Below are 22,902 nucleotides of genomic sequence, written 5' to 3'. Positions count from 1 at the left end.
TGCACCAGGCTGGGAGCCAGTCCCCTCCCCAAATAGGCCTGAGGGAAGCCCATCCCTGACCCAATCTGCCACAAGTTTCAGCCCAGGAGACACACAGGGAAGGGAGGATGGGGCCTCCCTGCTGGCTGACACTGGAAAAATGAGATCTGGGAGAAGAGGGAGCACAAGGCTGGCAGGGGATGCTCCAGGCCCATGGAGAGCTCAGGCTGCACCATGGGGCTGCCCCTCCTAGGCTGGAGGCTGTGCTCTCCACAGGATCTGAGAAAGTCCAGTCCTGACAGTCCTGACATGGGACAGCACTGCCCAGGGTGGGTAGCCGGGGCCTGAGAGCAGTCCCCCAGGGAGTGACCATATCACCTGGCTGGGGTTCAGGGAGCCTGGGGTGAGACCCACCCAGTGCACTGAGGGTGCACCTGGAGCCCACCCCACCTGACCCCTCACAGCCCTCACAGGGTCTGACCTCCCAGCATGCACCTGCCTCTCCCTGCACCCCAGCTGCCCACACTGCCTGTTCCCTGGTTTCCATCATCCTGTGCAGCCCATAGACTGTGACCATCTCTCCGGCCACTCTGGCCCTTTCTTTACCTTTGTCCTGTCAGAATCTCTGAGCAAGATCTCCCAGGTCCATCCGCACACCTGCTTTGTCCACTTTTGACTGGGCTGTTGGGCACCACTGGACCATCCCAGCTGTCCACAGGGCCCTTGATAACACACAATATACCTGGCTTCTCCAAGCAGTGCTCAGCAGTCCCCACTGACCAGGTTCCTGCTAACTAGACTCCACACATCAGGTCTTCCCTGACCACACCCTCACTGATTAGACCCCCCATCACCAGGCCCCACTAACCATGCCCCTGCTACCAGGCACACAATGACCAGGACCCCACTGACCAGGACCTCACTGACAAGGCCTCACTGACCAGGACCTTACTGATAAGGCCTCACTGACAAGGCCTCACTGACTGGGTCCTTACTGACCAGGCCTCACTGACAAAGTCCTTACTGACAAAGCCTCACTGACCAGGTCCTCACTGACAAGTTCTCACTGACTAGGTCATTACTGACAAGGCCTCACTGACCAGGTCCTCACTGACAAGTTCTCACTGACTAGGTCATTACTGACAAGGCCTCACTTACCAGGTTCCACCGATCATGACACCACTGCCTGACCCCACAGATGAGGCCCCACTGACCAGGCCTCTAGGGAACAGGCTGCCACTGATCAGGCCCCTCCTAACCAGGCCTGAGGTGACCAGATGCCCCGACTGGAACCCTAATAAGTAGGCCCCACAAACAGGCACCAACTGCTCAAGTCCCTGATGACCAGGTCACCCCATAGACCGGTGCTACAAAAGCCACCACTGACCAAGTCCTCTCTGACCAGGCCCCCTCTGATTAGGTCCCACTGACCAGGTTTCCCTGACCAGGGCCCCACTGGCAAGGGCCTCACTGATGAGGACACACCCCCCAGGCCCTGCTGACTAGGTCCCATGTGACCAGTCCTCCACTGAATAGCACCCCTTGACCTGCTCACAAGTGACCCAGCCCATGCTGACCAGGCTACCACTAAGCCCCAGCTAATCAGGTCTCCACTGGTCAAGCCCCACAGCCCAGGTTTGCACTGACCAGACACCAAACAACTGGCTGTCAATAGGTCCCCACTCACCAAAACCCCCACTACTAGATCCCCCTGAGACCCTCTGTAAGCAGACCCCTGCTGACCATGCTGCCACTAAATAAGCCTCACTGACCAAGTCCCAACTGACTAGGTCCACTGAGCAGGTGCACGCTCATCAGGACCCTCCTAACCACACCAGAAGGCCAAGCGGCAATGAACTGTTTTATATGGCAGAAGTACGAGCAAGACAGAGAGAGGAAAGAGGTGCCACAGCGCGTTATACAACCGGATCACATGAGAACTCACTATCAGGAGATCAGCACCAAGAAGATTAACCATTGGTGAAGGATCCACCACGCACACCACCGCCTACTGTTTCCAGGCAGAAGCCTCCTGCAGAGGCAGAGCCTCTTGGGAAACTTCTACTATGGCAGTGCGGAAGGAAAATATGGGCTTGGAGCCCCCACACAGGAGGCCACCATCTTCCAGACCCCAGACTCATAAGCCTACCAACAGTCTGCACCCTCAGTATGGAAAAGCTACAGGCACTCAACACCAGCTCAGCCCATGAGAGCAGCCATGGGGGCTAAAGCCTGCAAAGCCAGCACTGCCCTAGTAGAGGTTTTCCATGAGGCTGTGCCTCTGCAGCAGGCTACTCCCCCTTCCTACTACCCACCACCCTCTCACCACCCTACCGACAACCCACTCCTACTGATACTACTCACATTTTTTCCTTCCAACCCCAACCCCCTTCCATCCACGATTAAATCACCTACCGCCAAGCCCCATCTCCAACATTCAGGATTACAATTCACATGAGATTTTGTAGGGAAACACAGCCAATCCATATTATTCTGACCCTGAAGCCTCCGAATCTCATGTCCTTCTTACAGAGCAAAATACAATCATACCTTTTCAAAAGTTGCCAAAAGTCCTAACTCATTCCAGCATTAACTCAAATGTAAAAAGTTCAATGTCTCATCTGAGACAAGCCTACAGTCCCATTTGCCTATGAGTCCCTGAATTTAAAAGGGTATTCTTTTCTTTCAAGATACAAGATGGTACAACCATTGGGTAAGCTTTCTCAATCCAACGGGAAGAAACTTCCCAGCAAAATAACACAGATGGGACCACAGGCCCAATGCAAGTCCAAAACCCAAGAGGCCAGTATCCATTCAGTCTCACAGCTCCAAAATCATGAAGAGAACTCATTATCACAAGGACAGAAATAAGGAGATTGTGTTTAATCATTTGTGAAGGATCCACCTGCCACCATCATTTTTCACCCCTCACCCCCAACATAATCCCCCCATTCTCCCTATCGCCCACCTTCCAACCCCCACTCTCCACCATGATTTAATCATCTTCCACCAGGCCCCACCTTTAACATTCCCCATTACAACTGCACATGAGTTTTGGTAGGGACACAGAGCTAAATTTTATTATTCTGTCCTTGGCCCAAATCTCATGTCCTTCTCACATTGCCAACTACAATAACACCTTCCCTACAATCCCCCAAAGTCTTACATCATTTCATCATTTATACAAATGTTCAAAGCTTAAAGTCTTACCCAACACAAGGCTGCAGATCTTTAGACTCATGAACCTCTGAAATATAAAGCAAGTTAACTACTTCCAAGGTACAATGCTTATACAGGCAATGCGTAAGCATTCCCAGCCAAAAGGAGTAATTTTGCCAGTAAGAACAAAACACAGAAAGGACTTACAGGCCCCATGAAACTCCAAACCCGGAAGGCCAGTCATTCAATCCTACAACTCCAAAATTACCCTTTTTGAAACCTTGTCCCACATCCAGGGCACACGGAAGTAAGGGCTGGGCTCCCAAGGCCTTGGGCAGCTCTGCACCTGTGGCTTTGCAGGGTTTATGCCCCAGGGCTGCCTTCATGGGCTGGGCTGGTGTTGAGTACCTGTAGCTTTTCCCCACTGACGGTACAAGCTGTTGTGGGGTCTATGAATCTGGGGTCTGCATGATGGTGGCCTCCAGTGTGGGGGCTCCAACTCCGTATTTTCCTTCTGCACTGCCCTGGTGGAGGTTTCTTATGAGGTGCTGCCTTTTTGGAAGGCTTCTGCCTGGACACCCAGACATATCCATACATCCTCCAATGTCTATGCAGAGGCTCCCAACTCTCTAGTCTCATGCTCCATCCAACCAGTGGCTTAACACCATGAGGAAGTTCATGACAACTCACTATCACAAGGTGAGCATCAAGAAGATGGTGCTTAATCACTGGTGAAGGATCCGACCCCCAACCCACCTCCACCCCCTACTGTTTCCAGGCAGAAGCCTGAGGCAGAGGCAGAGCCTCTTGGAAAACCTGTACTATGCCAGTGCAGAAGAAAAACATGGGCTTGGAACCCCTATGCAGGAGGCCACCATCCTCCAAACCCCAGGTTCATAGCCCCACCAACAGCTCACACCTTCAGTATGGAAAAGCTAGTGGCACTCAACATCAGCCCAGCCCATGAGAGCAGCCATGGGGCTTCACCCTGCAAAGCCACAGGTGCACTGTCCTAGGAGAGGTTTTCCACGAGCCTCTGCCTCTGCAGCGGGCTACTCCTCCTTCCTACTACCCCACCCTCCCACCACCCTACAGCCAGCTTACTGCTCACCACCCTACCCACCCCTTTTTCCCTCCAATCCCACCCCCCTCCCATCCACGATTAAATCACCTCCCACCAGGCTCCACCTCCAACATTCTGGATTGCAATTCCACATGAGTTTTTCTAGGGAAATATAGCCAAACCATATTATTCTGCCCTTGATCCTCTCCCCCTGAATCTCATGTCACTCTCACAGAGTAAAATAGTCATGCCTCTTCAAATGTTTCCAAAAGCCTTAACTCATCCCAGCATTAACTCAAATGTAAAAAGTTCAAAGTCTTATCTGAGACAAGGCTACAGTCTCTTCTGCCTATGAGTCCGTGAATTTCAAACGCAGTTCTTTTAAGGTGCAGTGATGGCACAGACATGGGGTAAGCTTTCTCAATCCAAAGGGAAGAAATTTCCCAGAAAAATAATACAAACGGGACCACAGGCCCAATGTACATCCGAAACCCAGCAGGCCAGTATTCATTGAATCTCAAAGACCCTAAATCATGAAGCAAACTATCAGAAAGACAGCATTAAAAAGATGGTGTTTAACCATTTGTGAAGGATCTGCCTCCCACCCCTGCCTTTCCCCCGAACCCCACCACAATCCCTGCAATACTCCTGACCACCCCCACCTTCCAACCTCCACTGTCCACCGTGATTGAATCACCATCCACCAGTCCCCACATTTAACTTTTCCCGTTACAATTCCACAGGAGTTTTGGTAGGGACACAGAGCCAAATCATATTATTCTGTCCCTGGTCTCCCAAATCTCCTATCTTTCTCACACTGCAAAATACAATGATGCCTTCCCTACAGTCCCCCAAATCTTAAATAATTCCAGCATTTACTGAAATGTCCAAACCTCAAAGTCTCATCTGAGACAAGGCTACAGTCCTTTCTGCCCCTGAGTTTCTGAATTATAAAGCAAGTTAGTTAACCTCCAAGGTACAATGATTGTACAGCCAATGGGTAAGCATTCCAGGCAACAGGAAAAAAAATTGCCAGAAAGAAAAACAAAACACAGATGGGACTCACAGGATACATGAACATCCATTACCCAGGAGGCCAGTCACTCAATCCGACAGCTCCAAAATCATCCTTTCTGAATCCTTGTCCCACATCCGGGGCACAGGGGTGTGGGGGCTGGGCTCCCAAGGCCTTGGGCAGATCTGCGCCTGTGGCTTTGCAGTGTTCAGCACCCAAGGCTGCCTCTCATGGACAGGGCTGATGTTGAGTGCCTGTGCCTTTTCCACACTCAGGGTGCAAGCTGTTGGTGGGTCTATGAATCTGGGGTTTGGAGAATGGAGCCTCCCTGTGTGGGGGCTTCAACCCTCTATGTCCCTTCTTTGCTGCCCTAGTAGAGGTTTTCCATGAGGCTCTGGTCTTGGAAAAGCTCCTGCCTGCACACCCAGGTTTTTCTCTACATCCTCTGAAGTCTAGACGGAGGCTCCCGAGCCTCTGGTCTCTTGCTCTGTGCACCTAATGGCTTAACACTATGTGGAAGCCATCAAGGCTTGGAGCCACCTCTGAAGCAGTGATCCAAGCTCTATCTGTGCATCTTTCAGTCATGGCTGGAGCTCGAGCTGCAGGGATGAAGACAGCAGCGTCCTGAGGATGCGCACAGAAGCCGGGCCATGCAGCTGGCCCAGGAAACCATTCATCTCTGCTAGGCCCCCGGACCTGTGACACCAAGGGCCACTGCAAAGGTCTCTGAAATGCCTTCAAGGCCTTTTACCCTTTGTCTTGGCTGCTTGCACTAAGCTCCTTTTTATGCAAATACCCTGAGCCTTCTTGAATTTTCCCCATTAGCTATTTTCTATTTTATTAGCTATTAGCTGTTAGCTATCCTATTTTCAAAAAGAAAATAGCTTTTCTTTTTGACCACTTGGCCAGGCTGCAAATTTTCCAAACTTTTGAGCTCCGCTTCTCCTTTAAATAGAAGTTCCAACTTGAGGTCATTCCTTAGGCTCACACATAACACAGGCTGTTCGACGCAGACAGGACACCTCTTGAGCTATGCTGCCTAGATGTTCATTCCACAAGATACATCCTAAATCATCACCCGCAAGTTCATAGTTTCACAGATCTCCAGGGCAGGGTCACTGTGCAGCCATGTTCTCTGTCAGGCCAATCAAATGGAACCTTGGCTCCTGTTCACAGGAAATTCCTCATTTTCATCTGAGACCTTTTAAGTCTGGCCTTCACTGTCCATCCTTCTGCCAGCCTTCTCATCACAAGCATTTCACAATTCTCTACAGTGCTCCAAACTTTTCCTCCCCTTGCTGTCTTCTAAGCTCTCCCAACTCTCCCGACCTCTGTCTTTTATCCGCTTCTGAGCCTGCTTCTACACTGTCAGCTCTCTTTGTCACAGCCTGGCAATGTGGTAAAAGAAAAGTCCAATTTCAGGGAAAAAATTCACGCAGGCTTCAGATATTTGCATGAAAAGAAGCTGAGCACTGATTGCCAAGACAATGGGGAAAAGGCCTTGAAGGCATTTCATGGCTTGAGTTTACAGTACTAACTGTCTGTGTGATCATAAAGAAAGTTTAATGGGCTCACGGTTCTGCAGGCTGCAAAGGAAACACAGTGGCTTCTGCTTCTGGGAGGACTCAGGTGCCTCCTGATCACACCAGAAGGCCAAGGGGCAAGGAGATGTTTCACGTGGCAGGAGAAGGAGCAGACTGAGAGGAAGAAGGTGCCACACCCTGCTATAAAACCAGATCTCATGAGAACTCACTATCACGAGGTCAGCATCAAGAAGACAGTGCTTAACCACTGGTGAGGCTTCCACCCTGGAAAACCACCTCCCACCATTCCCAGGAAGAAGCATGCTGCAGAGGCAGAGTGTTTGGGTGAGGGAAAAGGGACAAGATGGAAAAAGGTGAGCAAAATGGTGCAGTCCCTGTTGCTTCCAGGTTCTTCACCACCAACTTGCCCGTGCCTGGGAAAGTGCGGATCAACTGAGCATGCGCCACGTGATATCAATCTGAAGAAACCGAAACTTATCCAACCACGCCTATGGAGACGCCCCTATCCCGCCCACTGCCCTCCCCTTTCCGCTAGCAATGCATAAAAGTCCGCCACCAGCAGGAGCCGGTGCGACTTCTCTGGCCCCACACTTGAGGACCGGAGAACCTCGCCTGTGTGTGTGTGCATATTTGCAATTAAAGGCTGCCACTTTCTTACTCAATTCAGTTTCGTGTTTTAGTTATTCTGGTCTCTTAAACACAGAGTCTTGGAAAACCTCTGCTAGGGCACTGCAGAAGGAAAATACAGGCTTGCAGGCCCCACGCAGAGGGCCACCACCCTCCGGACCCCAGGCCCAGCCTAGCAGAAGTGGCTGGTTGCTCCTTGAGCCACCATGGCTTTGCCTGCAATGCACAGGCCCCAGCCACCGACAAGCTGCTCTGAGTGAGCTTGTCCTGCCTTGTCCCAAATTCTAAATCTGGCCAGGGCCACAGAAGGCCGAGGCCCATGGGTGGTAATCCTGCCTGCTTTCTGCACTTTATGTTCAAGATGGCCTGTGGTCTGCCTTTTGGCAACCAACAAGACCGCAGTGCCATAGGAGCCCTGGCATGCAGTAGATCCTCATGAAATACCAGCTCTGTTGATAAAACTAGACGAAAAGGAGCTTTCAAAGTCAACAACAACATCATGCAGTGAAGGACATAGATGAGAAGCTGCTGCTGCAGCCTGGAGAGCTCCTGGGGGCCCGTTTTGTCCGTGATTTAGCAGGAATGCACTACCTTTCCATGAGGAGACACTGCCCACAGAAACTAAGGCCATTCTTTGAAGACAAACATGTTTTAATAGTGTTTACATTGTGTAACTGTATAATATAAATAATTAACGTAAAATTGTTTACATTATTATGTTACGACTATTGTACAGACCTTTACACCTAGATATTCTGAAGTTGGTGGTCTGTGAGTGGCATTGAGTGATGACTGACACACTCTGACCTGGGGTAGTAGTGAAAGGAGCTGGGCACATTCCTCAGCCCCAGGTGAAAACTCCCTGAGCCCAGTACAAACACATCCCATCCTCCCATCCCCCCACATATCGCCATGTATCTTTCAAACTCCCTGAGCCCAGTACAAACACCACCTGGAAAGTCTCCGATAAGGAGACGGCCGTTCAAGGTTACTGAAAGCGCGGGAATCAAAAGAATTCCTTTGTTCCCCTGTAACTCTCGGGCTATAAAAAGCAAACGCTCGCATTGTTCGAGGCCCTCTTGTATACTGTGGAATGGAGGGACCAGGCTCGAACTTGTAGTAAAGATCCTTGCCGCTTGGCTTTGACTCTGGACTCTGGTGGTCTTCTTTGGGGAACAAACAGTCTGGGCATAACATCTGGGGGCCCGTCCGGGATTCCCCAAGCCCACCAGACCCCTGGTCAACGGATCTGCTAGGATCGATCTACTGATAGCTGAGCTGGCTCGTCTCCGTTTGTCTGTCTGTGTCTGTGTGTCTGTTCTGAATTTGAATCTGTGACTCGTGAGATCTGAAACTGGAGCTGGCACAGTCCTGGCGGACGCACTATAGGATGGCCAGTGGAGGCCGGTGGGAGACGTCCCCTGGCTCTCTTCTGATCTAAATCGCCATCTGAGCTGCGGGAGCGCGTTTGCGATCCGGGCAGCAGCTGACTCTGACCCGGGCTTCCGGTGCGCGCTTGCAATCTGAAAGCTGTCTTTGATCTGGGTCGCCCGAGCGCGATCGCGACCCAGGCAGCTAACTCTGACCCGGGCTTCCGGTGCGCGCTTGCGATCTGAAAGCTGTCTTTGATCTGGGTCGCCCGAGAGCAATCGCGACCCGGGCAGCTAACTCTGACCCGGGCTCCCGGCTTCCGGCGCGTGCTTGCGGCCCGGTCCCCAGGCTCCCGGCTTCCGGCGCACGCTCGCGATCTGAGCGGCCCCGGTCCCCGGGCTTCCGGCTTCGGGCTGCCAAAGCGCGCCTGCGACTAGATATCATTAATAAGTCAGATCAGATTTCCTTTACAGGGATTCTAACCCACATTCCTTTACAGGAAAAGACTACAAATCATTACAGGATGGGTAATACCCAGAGCACTCCTCTATCTCTCCTTACAAGTAATTTCAAAGAAGTTAGAGCAAGGGGCCATGATCTTGGTATAGAAATCAGGAAAGGAAAGCTAATTACTCTGTGTCGCTCCGAATGGCCTGCCTTTGATGTGGGGTGGCCACCTGAAGGGACCTTCCGGCTTGCTGTCATAACTAGGGTAAAATCCAAGATTTTCCTACCTGGGCGTGCGGGCCACTTAGATCAAATCCCATACATCCTCATATCGCAGGACCTTGTTGAAAACCCGCCTCCTTGGCTGTCCCCTTTCCAATTAGACTCTGAACCCTGTAAGGCACTGGTTGCTCGACCACTAAAATCCAAGCAACCAACTGCCCGCCCCCATCTGTTCTACCTGATAGCAGGGACCCACTGTTCACAGAACCCCCTCCGTATCCCTCCGGGCCCCAGGCCCTGGCCCCCCGGGCTGTGTCGCGGGAAGGAGCAGGCGGAGGGAAGGCGGCTGGCACTCATGGGTCCGCTGAAAGGGAAAGTAACTTTGAAGGGCCGGCGGGGCGGACGCGAGGGTGCACTTCGCGGACTAGCCCCCCCCCCAGCCGCCTGACTCCACGGTGGCTTTACCCCTTTGGGAAATAGGACCCCCAGATGACACAGGAATCCCCAGGCTCCAGTACTGGCCATTCTCCACCAGCGATCTGTATAACTAGAAGACTCAGAGTGCTCGGTTTTCAGACAACCCCAAAGATTTACTGGCTTTACTGGATAGTGTCATGTTCACCCACCAGCCCACTTGGGATGATTGTCAGCAGCTCCTCCGAATCTTGTTTACCACAGAAGAGCAAGAGAGAATACAGGTAGAAGCTAGAAAGCTGGTCCCGGGGGACGACGGTCAACCGACTGCCAACCCTGACCTCATAAACGCGACCTTTCCTCTGACCAGGCCAGCGTGGGACTACAACACGGCAGAAGGTAGGGGACGGCTACACCTTAATCGCCAGACTCTAATGGCAGGTCTCCGGGCAGCTGCTCGCAAGCCCACTAATTTGGCTAAAGTATATTCTATTCTGCAGGGAAAGACAGAGAGCCCAGCTACCTACTTAGAAAGATTAATGGAAGCTTTTAGACAGTACACCCCCATAGATCCAGAGGCTCCAGGAAGTCAGGCAGCTGTTGTAATGTCTTTCGTAAATCAGGCAGCCCCAGATATTAAAAGAAAACTCCAGAAATTAGAAGACTTAGAAGGAAAGCGGATTCAAGACCTCCTTCAGATAGCCCAGCGGGTTTACAATAACAGAGATACTCCAGAGGAAAGGCAATTTAAGGCCACTGAAAAAATGACCAAGGTCCTGGCAGCAGTGGTACAGAAAGAGCATCTACAGCCAGAGTACACCCAACCCAGGCGGCCCCCCAGGCATGATAATCTGAAAAAAGACCAATGTGCCTACTGCAAGGAGGCTGGCCACTGGGTAAGAGACTGCCCCAAAAAGAAACAACGAGGACAGGGACCTCCTAGGTCTACACCCGTACTAGTCACTCAAGATGAAGACTAGGGAAGACGGGGTTCGGATCCCCTCCCCGAACCTAGGGTAACTTTGCAAGTGGAGGGGTCCCCGGTCCAGTTCTTGGTCGATACAGGAGCACAGCACTCAGTCTTAGTTAAAACTAATAGGAAATTATCCTCCAAGTCCTCGTGGGTACAAAGGGCCACAGGAGTTAATACATACCCATGGACAACACAAAGAACAGTAAACCTCGGAGCCAAGAATGTAACCCATTCTTTCCTGGTCATCCCTGAGAGCCCCTGTCCCCTATTAGGGAGACACCTGCTAACTAAAATAGGAGCACAGATCCATTTCCTCCCTGAGGGGCCCGTCATGACCAACTCCCACAATCGACCCGTGTCCGTCCTGACTATAACCCTAGAAGATGAGTACCGGCTCCACCAGGAGCAAACGGCCCCTGACCAGGACATAGCAACCTGGCTCCAGCAATATCCAGAAGCTTGGGCAGAAACGAGGGCCTTAGGTCTAGCAAAACACCGTCCTGCCTTATTTGTTGAACTTAAGCCTGGGGCAGACCCCGTGCAGGTACGCCAACACCCGATGCCCCTAGAGGCCAAGAAAGGAATTGCCCCGCATATCTGCCGGCTCCTTGACCAAGGGGTCCTTCGCCCATGTCACTCACCCTGGAATACTCCATTGTTGCCGGTACGAAAACCTAATAGTGGAGAATACAGACCTGTACAAGACTTAAGAGAAATCAGTAAGAGGGTTGTGGACATACATCCAACTGTGCCTAACCCGTATACCCTCCTGAGTATCCTAAACCCTAAACATCAATGGTACACTGTTTTAGATTTAAAAGATGCTTTCTTCAGTTTGCCTTTAGCCCCTCAGAGCCAAAAGCTCTTCGCCTTCGAGTGGAATGACCCTGATAGGGGCATAAGTGGCCAACTGACATGGACCAGACTGCCGCAAGGATTCAAAAACTCTCCTACCCTGTTCGATGAGGCCCTCCATGAAGACCTGGGTGAGTACCAACGCAAACACCCTGAAATAACTTTACTACAGTATGTTGATGACCTCCTGATTGCTGCTGAGACCCAAGAAGCTTGCATCCAAGGGACCAAGGGTCTCTTACAAGCTCTGGGAAATCTAGGCTACCGAGCCTCGGCAAAGAAAGCTCAAATCTGTAAGCCAGAGGTAACATATCTAGGGTACCTGCTTAAAGAAGGGCAGCGCTGGTTAACAGACGCCCGGAAACAAACTGTTCTGCAGATCCCCAGGCCGCAATCCACCCGACAAGTGAGGGAATTCCTGGGGTCGGCGGGGTTTTGCAGACTATGGATACTTGGGTTCGCGGAACTGGCTAAACCCTTATATCAGGCAACACAGGGGCAGCAGCCATTTAAGTAGACAGACGAAGCCGAGTCGGCTTTCCAACAGATTAAAACCGCCCTACTCTCCGCGCCTGCACTGGGACTACCTGATGTTACCAAGCCCTTCCACTTATACGTAGATGAGAATAAAGGTGTTGCCAAGGCGGTAATAACACAGAACTTAGGCCCCTGGCGGAGGCCAGTTGCCTACCTGTCAAAGAAGTTAGACCCAGTGGCTGCCGGGTGGCCTCCCTGTCTCCGAATGATTGCAGCCACGGCTCTGATGGTGCAGGATGCTGATAAACTTGTCATGGGGCAAGAATTGCGGGTCGTTACTCCACATGCCATCGAAGGTGTACTCAAACAGCCACCTAATCGCTGGATGAGTAACGCCCGACTCACCCACTACCAAGGACTACTACTAAATCCTCTCAGGATAACATTCCTGCCCCCAACGACCTTAAACCCTGCCTCGCTGCTGCCCAACCCGGACCTGGACGCCCCACTCCACGACTGCACCGAGATACTAGCTCAGGTGCACAGAGTTCGAGAAGACCTGCAGGACCGCCCACTTCCTGACACCGACCTCGTTTGGTTCACTGATAGGAGCAGCTTCATGCATCAGGGCCAGAGGTACGCTGGAGCAGCAGTAACTTCAGAGACTGAAGTAATCTGGGCGGAACCCCTGCCCCCGGGGACATCGGCCCAGAAGGCCGAACTGATAGCGCTCACTCAAGCTCTTACCTTAGGGGCGGGGAAGAAGCTGACGGTATATACAGACAACCGATATGCTTTTGCAACGGCGCATATACATGGGGCCATTTACAGTGAGCGGGGGTTACTGACGGCTGAAGGAAAAGAGATAAAAAACAAGCAAGAAATCCTAGCCCTGCTAACAGCCCTATGGAGGCCAGAAAAGTTAGCCATTGTGCATTGCCCAGGGCATCAGAAACTAACTACTTCAACTGCTCAAGGCAACTTTCTGGCGGACCAAACTGCAAGAAAGGTGGCAAAGGCTCCCAGCCAACTCCTTGCACTCCAGCTCCCTGACCCGGGTCCCCGGGACTTGCCATATTTCCCTGATTATTCAGAACAAGATCTCCAGTGGATTGATAAGCTTCCCCTAAAACAGATCCAGAATAGGTGGTGGACTGATACTAATGACCAAACCATCCTACCAGAAAAATTAGGACAACAAAGTGTTACAACACATCCACCGAACCACCCACCTGGGTGCTCGGCGGATGATAGACCTGATCAGACGCTCTAAGCTCAAATTCAGACATACAGCCAAGATGGCCAGCAACATCGTGACAAGTTGCAAAGTCTGCCAGCTTAACAACGCCTACCCCCAATCCCAGGCCGCAACGGGAACAAGGCTCAGAGGAACCAGGCCCGGTATCTACTGGGAAGTAGATTTTACTGAGATAAAGCCAGGAAAATACGGGTATCGGTACTTACTTGTCTTTGTAGATACTTTTTCAGGGTAGACTGAAGCATTCCCCACCAAAAAGGAAACTGCTCAGGTTGTAGCAAAGAAAATCCTGGAAGATATCCTCCCCAGGTATGGCTTCCCCGTCCAGATAAGGTCAGATAATAGGCCGGCCTTCGTCGCTAAGGTAAGTCAAGATTTGGCTTCCATCCTTGGGGCAAATTGGAAACTACATTGTGCTTACAGGCCCCAGAGTTCAGGACAGGTAGAAAGAATGAATCGGACCTTAAAGAAAACCTTAACTAAATTAACTATAGAGACTGGTGCTAATTAGGTGGTCCTTCTCCCCTATGCTCTGTTCTGGGCCCGTAATACCCCTTACAGACTGGGCCTTACCCCTTATGAAATTATGTATGGCAGACCCCCACCCTTAGTTCCCAGCCTAAAAGATGATCTGCTCAAGTCTGAAACAGAAAATGTCTCTGAACTCTTATTTTCCCTACAAGCCTTGCAGAAAATTCATCAAGAAATCTGGCCCAAGCTGAAGGAACTATATGAGACCAGTCCCCCGCCGACACCCCATCCGTACCAGCCGGGAGACTGGGTCCTGTCGGTGTCAAGCGACACCGACAAGAGACCCTAGAACCCAGGTGGAAAGGACCACTCCAGGTACTCCTAACCACACCCACCGCCCTGAAGGTAGAAGGCATCACGTCATGGATCCACTACACCCACGTCAAGCCGGTGGACCCAACCTCCGACCTCCTGGGACCAATCACGGCGGCGGCTGAAGCACCGGACACGTGGACTGTGGACAGAGCTAGAAACAACCCCTTAAAACTCACCCTGCGCCGGCAACATAGCTCACTACAAACATGCAGTTAGGTAGTCTAACCCTAACGTTAGTCGCCCTAGTGGCCGCTGGAGAAATCACAAAACCAGCTCTTAATCCCTTTGTCTGGAGATTCTGGCTTTATGAAAACCGAACCCACCCTGGGCAACCTCATAAGCCCGGGAAATTATTGGTCAGTGCTGATTGCCCCTCCTCAGGGTGCAACAGCCCAATTCTACTAAATTTTAATGGTTTTCAAATAGCCAAACCTATGACACCAATAATATGCTTTGAGTTTGATCAGACTAAATACAACTGTAAACACTACTGGTGGCACCAAAATGCCGGCTGTCCTTATAACTATTGTAACATCCACAGACCCCGTTATTGGGGAGAGAGAAAACAGTTAGACCCTAAGTGGCCCTTCCATCGTAGACGGGATAGAGACTTTTCATATACATGGATAGTTAGAGACCTCTGGAACTCCCGCTGCACCACGCCTCAACATGGGGCTGTATACTACTCCCCCTCCTCCACATGGCCTAGCAGTCACCTCTATCTGTGGCGAGGCCTAGTGCAAGTACTGCCCCTGGTCCACGGGAATATCCAACGACAGGAAAACAGACTAACACAAGACTTACGTCCTTTCTCCTGGTTAAAGTTATTACAAGAAGGGCTGGGCACGGTGGCTCAAGCCTGTAATCCCAGCACTTTGGGAGGCCGAGATGGGCGGATCACTAGGTCAGGAGATCGAGACTATCCTGGCTAATACGGAGAAACCCCGTCTCTACTAAAAAATACAAAAAAACTAGCCGGGTGAGGTGGCGGGCGCCTGTAGTCCCAGCTACTCGGGAGGCTGAGGCAGGAGAATGGCGTAAACCCAGGAGGTGGAGCTTGCAGTGAGCTGAGATCCGGCCACTGCACTCCAGCCTGGGCGACAGAGCGAGACTCCGTCTCAAAAAAAAAAAAAAAAAAAAAAAAAAAAAAAAAAAAAAAAGAAAAAGAAAGAAAGTTATTACAAGGACTAGAACTTGCTAACCTTACAGGACTTCACAGCCTGTCTGGCTGCTTTCTGTGTGCCACTCTAGGGCATCCACCGCTAACCGCTGTCCCTCTGCCATGAGGATCCTCTACCTCTGCCCAAGCTAACAACCTCCGAAACCTCTCATATGCCCCTATCCCTAACGTGCCCTTATACCTAAACCCCAGTCAGGAGAAGTTTCCCTACTGTTTCTCAGGAACCAGTTCCAGCCTCTGCAGCATCACTGCAACGCCCCCTAATATCACCTTAAAGGCTCCGTCAGGCATATTCTTCTGGTGTAATGGAACATTATCTAAGAACCTACCTAGTCCCTCTGTTAACAACCTACTGTGTCTCCCTGTCACATTAGTTCCCCGGTTGACTCTACTAACTGCTGGCGAGTTCCTAGGGTATACCAGTAACTGGACTAGTGCTGTTATTCACCCAGACCCTAGACCGAGACCTGCACGAGCCGTATTTCTCCCCCTCATTGCAGGAATCTCCCTCACCGCATCCTTCATTGCGGCCGGACTGGCGGGGGGAGCCCTAGGTCACACCCTCATAGAAAGTAACAAGTTGTACCAACAATTTGCCGTTGCTATGGAGGAGTCGGCTGAGTCCCTTGCCTCCCTCCAGCGGCAGCTCACGTCCCTAGCACAGGTAACATTGCAGAACCGGAGGGCCCTAGACCTACTCACTGCAGAAAAAGGTGGTACTTGTATGTTTCTAAAAGAAGACTGTTGTTTCTACATAAATGAATCAGGGCTTGTAGAGGACCGGGTCCAACAGTTACGCAAGTTAAGCACTGAAGTAAAAACACAGCAGTTTGCTTCAGCTGCAGACCAATGGTGGAATTCCTCTATGTTTTCTCTGTTAGCCCCCTTCCTTGGACCCCTGCTAAGTCTACTATTTCTGCTTACCGTAGGACCTTGTGTTGTTAACAGAATTTTACAGTTTGTTAGAGAGAGATTTGACACCGTACAACTCATGGTTCTCAGAGCCCAATACCAACCTGTAAACACTGAGACAGAATCAGACTTATAAGACCCAAGATTGGCTCTAGAGATGCCTGAAAAGAAGGGGAGAATGAAAGGAGCTGGGCACATTCCTCAGCCCCAGGCGAAAACTCCGTGAGCCCAGTACAAACACATCCCATCCTCCCATCCCACCACATATCGCCATATATCTCTCAAACTCCCTGAGCCCAGTACAAACACATCCCATCCTCCCATCCCACCACATATCGCCATGTATCTCTCAAACTCCCTGAGCCCAGTACAAACACATCCCATCCTCCCATCCCACCACATATCGCCATGTATCTCTCAAACTCCCTGAGCCCAGTACAAACACATCCCATTCTCCCATCCCACCACATATCGCCATGTATCTCTCAAACTTCCTGAGCCCAATACAAACACATCCCATCCTCCCATCCCACCACATATCGCCATGTATCTCTCAAACTCCCTGAGCCCAGTACAAACACATCCCATTCTCCCATCCCACCACATATCGCCATGTATCTCTCAAACTTCCTAAGCCCAATACAAACACATCCCATCCTCCCATCCCACCACATATCGCCATGTATCTCTCAAACTCCCTGAGCCCAGTACAAACACCACCTGGAAAGTCTCCGATAAGGAGACGGCTGTTTAAGGTTTTACTGAAAGCGCGGGAATCAAAAGAATTCCTTTGTTCCCCTGTAACTCTCGGGCTATAAAAAGCAAACGCTCGCATTGTTCGAGGCCCTCTTGTACACTGTGGAATGGAGGGACCAGGTTCGAACTTGTAGTAAAGATCCTTGCCGCTTGGCTTTGACTCTGGACTCTGGTGGTCTTCTTTGGGGAACAAACAGTCTGGGCATAACAGTAGAACAACACGTGCCCCTGCAGTTTGCTGAATTTCAGGGCATCACCACCTTATTTCAAGAGTGTCTTTTCCTATCCTCTAGAGTTTTGCCCACTTAAGCAATGGTTTTGCTGTAATAAAGAATTACACTATTTATCAAAATGTTACTTTGGAGAATAAAGTTTTCTTAAACTATCAGGCCCATAGCTAATGCCAATGGCTCCAAGGATGAGAAGGTAAAAAAGCCTTTTTTTTGGGGGGGGGGGCCCCAAGAGAAAAAAATCACGTTTCAAACTGTCTTGTGCTAGTCACTGGAAAATCAGAAGTGAACACTTCTCTCTGTGCCCCAAACCTTTCTCATTCAATTATCACTAAATCATATTGACTATACCTCTTTGCTGCCTCTGTTTTATATTCCCACTACCACTGGGAACATAAACATTTACAAAATGGTTTTTATTTAAAAGAAAATGCCAACTATTAATGCGTTTTTTACATGAAAAAAATTAAGCAAATGAAAAAAGCATAACACTAAAAAAAGGCCAACATATTAAAATGAGTAACTGAGATTCTGAACTTTATTTATTTCACCATGGATGGGTGAAAACCTTCTAATACACTGATACTAGTCCAAGGATGTGTGAGAAGAAAACTATAGTTCACTACTGCAAAAGCTTCCTTTGTCTCCTGGTTTCTTTACCTGGTTCCCTTCCATCAATTCCAGCAAACTATAGGCCACAGGCCAAATATAATCTGCCTTATGGCTTTGTAAATAAAGTTTTATAGGAGCTCTATCATGCCTGTTTGCTTACATAGAATCATCATGGCTTTCACACTACAACAGCAAACAACAGCAGGGTAAGTAGATATGACAGAGACCACATAACCTCAAATATTACCCACCTGGTCCTTTACAGAAAAAGCTTGCTAACCCGTTTTATACCACGACCAGAATGCCTTAGTACTCAAATTTAATCTTGCGATTCCCCTGCTCAAATGTCTCCAATGAGCCTCTGCAGCAAACACTGTGGGCTCCCTCACAATAGCCACGCCTTATTCTTTCTTGCAGAAGAAACACAAGTCTATTGGGATATTTATTATCCCAATCCCCCTCCTCAGCCTCAGAAACAGAAATGTTTATTCTAAGCTAATCACATATTTGCCTTCCCAGTGCCTGATTTGGGAATGAGCATGTGGTGTGACCCAGCCAATGAAATGTTACAGGAAGCCCCTTGCATGCTTCTAAGTTTTCTCCCTGTTTAAAAGACACATGTGAAGAAAAGCAGCTCTTGTGATGTTGTGCCGTGAGAACAAGATGTTTGGAGCTGCTGCGATTAGCCAACCCTGAAAGGAGACATGAATAAAACACTGCCAACGGCACAGCTGAAAGAGGAACAAGTGGGATACCTAAGATATCACCGAACCACCAAAACAACTCTGGTTCCTACTGTTTTAGCCACTGCTCATCAGTATTTGCAGTCCAAAGCATTCTATCTGGTAAATTTCCCATGGCCCACAGGATAAGCCCTACTCATTTCTACAGTATTAAAAAGTCTACCATAAATTTGCCTTAGCTAAGTATTCACCTCATTCCCAACCTCTGGTATCTCACACTTTTGGTGCTAGCAAAAGTGAACTGCTCAGAAACCCTGCAAAGTTCACTCAAGCATCTTGTCTTTTGCACTTGCTGCTCTTCCTGCCAAACAGGCAATCTCGTTAGACGTTCCTTCTGGCAAACACACCAACTCGTTGCATGTTCCTTCTGCCAAACATTATTCTTCTTCTGCTTCTTTACCTAGAAAAATTCTTCTCACTCTGTATGTTTACCTTAAATCACACCTGTTTTTTCCCCAAAACTTTTATTCCTCATCACATATGTCTGGCACATAATCAATATATAACAAATCATAATTATAAGCTTCCAGTGGGCATCTAGCACACAGTAAGCACCGAACAAAGTAGTAAAATAATAAAAACGACAATGATAATAACAAGCTCCTGTCTGTATTTTTGTTTGTGTTCTGTAGCATTACAAAAATGGTTAGTATCTAAAAGATATTTGATAGTTATTTGTTAAGTGGACAAGTGAAAACATAAATAGAAATGGGTTCTTTGAAAATTCTGTTGAAAAGGCACAGAAATGGAGACAGCTCTATTATGAGCACCTTAAAAGATCAAAACTACATCTGTTCCATCTTTGTCTCCTGCAACTTATGAAACCTAACTTACAGAAGCTCTGTGATAAACAGATAGCTAAAGGTGTCCTCCTACAGTTTGGATTATACAATGTATCAGGTGTCCACAACCCAGTAGCATACTAGCATTTTTGTTATTGTGAAACATTTTTCTACTTTTATTATAATCTGCTGAGCCTAGAGTGGGGCAATTTGTATATTTATTATGGCAATCTTTTGGCAAATGGTAGCAGAGCATCTTGTTCTAACAAAATTACTGTTATCACGACAATTAACCAGCAGGTAGAACACATCTTGTTCCAACAAAGTAAATGTATCTCTTTCCAACTTCAAATGAGGAGGAACGAAGTCAGTAACAGTAAAACCTTGTTGGGACAAGCGGATGTAACACGACTTGTGCTTCAGCATTCTTGTGATCAAAAATTGCTGGGGCAGGAGAATGGCGTGAACCCAGGAGGCGGAGCTTGCAGTGAGCCAGGATCGCGCCACTGCACTCCAGCTTGGGCGACAGAGCAAGACTCCGTCTCAAAAAAAAAAAAAAAATTGCTTACTTTCACTTTTTTATCTATGGTAGGACCACCCAGAGCAAGGGACCCATCCATGGACTATTATGAGCCACACCACACAGGAGGAGGTGAGCAGCAGGCAAGCCAGGGAAGCTTCGCCTGTGTTTATAGCCACATCCCAAGGCTTATATTACCGCCTGAACTCTGCCACCAGTCAGACCAGTCAGATAATTAGATACTCATTGGAGCATGAACCCTGTTGTGAACTGCCCGTCTGAGGGATCTACATTCTGTGCTTCGTATGAGAATCTAATGCCTGATGATCTGTCACTGTCTCACTTTGCCCCCAGATGAGACCGTCTAGTTGCAGAAAAATAAGCTCAGAGCTTCCATGGATTCTACATGATGCTAAGTTGTATAATTATTTCATTATATATTACAATGTAATAATAATATAAATAAAGTAGCACAATAAATGTAACATGATTGAATAATCCTGAAACCACTCCCACCTTCCCTCAGCCCATGGAAAGATTTGTCTTCCACAAAACCAGTCCCTGGTGCCAAAAAGGTTGGGGACAACTGACCCAAAGTAATTCACTATCACAAGTCTTACCTGGATTGCTGTTTTCAGAAGAGATTTTTAGCATCCGTTTTTCTTTGTAGTCGAAAATAATTGGCAAATTCTATGTATAAAATGCAATAAACCAAGTTACTATTTTAATACTGATATAAAAAATACTTACCAAATGTAAAATTCTTAGAGTATTTCTATTATCATAATATCAGAACTTAACAGTATCATCCCATTCACTTATGAGTACATTCTACAAACTTCTCTTTAAGCTTCTAATTAAAGAAGAAAACAATGTAAGGTGAAATGCTCAGAAATCAAGGGCATGGTGACCCAGTAAATTAGCTTACATTATCATGACATAATAGAAAGTGTCCCAGCTCTGCATAAGTCCTAGCTCCATAATGAACAGCTATTTGTTCTTGGACAATTTGCTTCTCTTAGGCTCAATGCCTTCTTCAACAAAGTGAGGACTTTGCTGCCTTATTTCATATTTTACTAGGTTGTTATAAAGATTTAACAAGATATTTTTTAAATGCTCAGAGAAATAGTAAAGCAATGGAATAATCTGTTCCTAAACTTTATGACTAAAATTATCTTGGAATCCCAAATAAAACCCAATGTGTATTTTGTTCATAGGTTCTAATATGCAAATGTAGTTTTCAGAAAATGTTATTAAGTCCTAATTTTGCTTTTCAGTTGTCCTACTCCTTATGGCTTATAATTCAGGGCATCTCAACTATGTCATAGTTTGTAACTAAATTTATTCATAAATATCTCATTAAAGTAGCTAATGTGATTGTCCACTATTATGGAGTTGACCAATCACACCAAGGGCAGAAAAACCAATGGATGTTAAGACCTGGCTTGGACCAATGATCCTTCTCTACAGACTCCAACTCTGAGCCAGATGTTTGTTAGGATAATGCTTTATATTGATGTTCAATGCCAGCTGGCAGGGGAGACCAAAACTCTTTTATTTTTTTTAGTTTCCATGAAGAAGTTGCAAGTTGACATTTTCTAGTTTTCGACATACATGCTAACAATATAATTTTGCACCGAACATGTTATTCAGCTCTAAGTCATCTCATAGACCATCTTACATGACTATTTTTGCAGCACAAATCACAATTTCAGTATTTTGGTGGCACCCATCTTTTGCTTTGCTTCACAGTGTTTCCTTACAGCTAGTCAGCAAATAGTCAAATGACCTTCCAGTGACTGCACAGAACATGGAATGCTTCAAAAATTTGTGCTGCCTCCTTATGCAGAAGCCACGCTAATTTTCTCTGTATTGTTCTAATTTTAGGATATGTGCCACCGAAGCAAGCACAAAGCCCTACTTTTACACATGATTAATGATGAGTCATGGACGAGGCTTGGCTCTGTTAAGTCCAACTAACCTACTTGAGATTCTGAGAATTCTCTTCAATGGCTTCCTGTGAGGTAGAATTTGAAAATATTTTAAAATCTTGAGCTAGAGATAGAAGTAACTTGGACGATTTTCATTATCATGTAAAACAGATCACTCAAGGGCCAACCACAACCGGGAGCCCCTGCTCGTGGAAGGTTCATATGAGACTTTCTCCTGCCTAAGGTTCTATACAGGATATAAAGGTGCCTCACAGCACAGACCTGGTAGCAAAGAAGAAGAAACAAACACTGATCTCTTTCTCTCACGTTATTTGAACCCCTCTGACCCTTCAGAACAAGCCCACCTGATATCTGCTAGAGAAAAGACCAACAACTGCCTCAAAGGATCTCTGACCGTGAAGGTCTCAGCTAATTCTTGGCTAAGATGTGGGTTCCACATTAGGTTCTGAATATGGGGGGAAGGGTCAATCTGCTCACTTTGTCTGCGGATAAAGTCAGGATGCCCAGCAGCCAGAGCAGGGTGCTGGTGCTTTGGGAACAATGGCTGAGCATATAAGCATAGGTATGGGAACTAAAATACGCTGTAACTTCAAAGTCACCGTATGAATTGCCAGGAAGGCTTGAGGGATCTGAATCAGTAAGGGCATCTTGGTGTCAAAGGTCAACCATTACCAGGCAGCAGGACCAGTTTGAGTGGCAATAATGCAGCGACAGAAACAATGGAAACAACAGAATGACTGGAATGTCCTTTTTTTCCTCCTCCTTCTGACTTGATAAAAGGGACTGTCTTCCTTGGATTTAGTGAACCCCTTCAGTTCTTGAAAAATTCATGGAGTATGTAGGAGACAGTCCCCAGAAGACAGTACAAGACTTTCTGCTAAACTGGACATTTCAAGACCCAAATAACTAATCAGAAAAATCAAAGATGTGACACCATTTTTTATCCCATGCATAGGTGTTATACT

The 22,902-nt window shown here is 48.2% G+C and overlaps 1 non-coding gene and 1 pseudogene across 1 annotated transcript; both read right to left on the bottom strand.

Annotated features, from left to right (window-relative positions):
• Positions 1-22,902, bottom strand: part of LOC102117475 (putative POTE ankyrin domain family member M) — a 76,237-nt pseudogene that overhangs the window by 7,963 nt on the left and 45,372 nt on the right.
• On the bottom strand, positions 21,790-21,896 carry LOC135966684 (U6 spliceosomal RNA). Its single transcript, XR_010580229.1, has one exon. It is a non-coding gene; the product is annotated as a U6 spliceosomal RNA (small nuclear RNA).

The sequence above is a fragment of the Macaca fascicularis genome, chromosome 12 (assembly GCF_037993035.2).
Source record: "Macaca fascicularis isolate 582-1 chromosome 12, T2T-MFA8v1.1".
Lineage (NCBI taxonomy): Eukaryota > Metazoa > Chordata > Mammalia > Primates > Cercopithecidae > Macaca > Macaca fascicularis.
The sequence above is the reverse complement of the archived record's forward strand: the minus strand, read 5'-3'. Positions and strand labels throughout refer to the sequence as shown.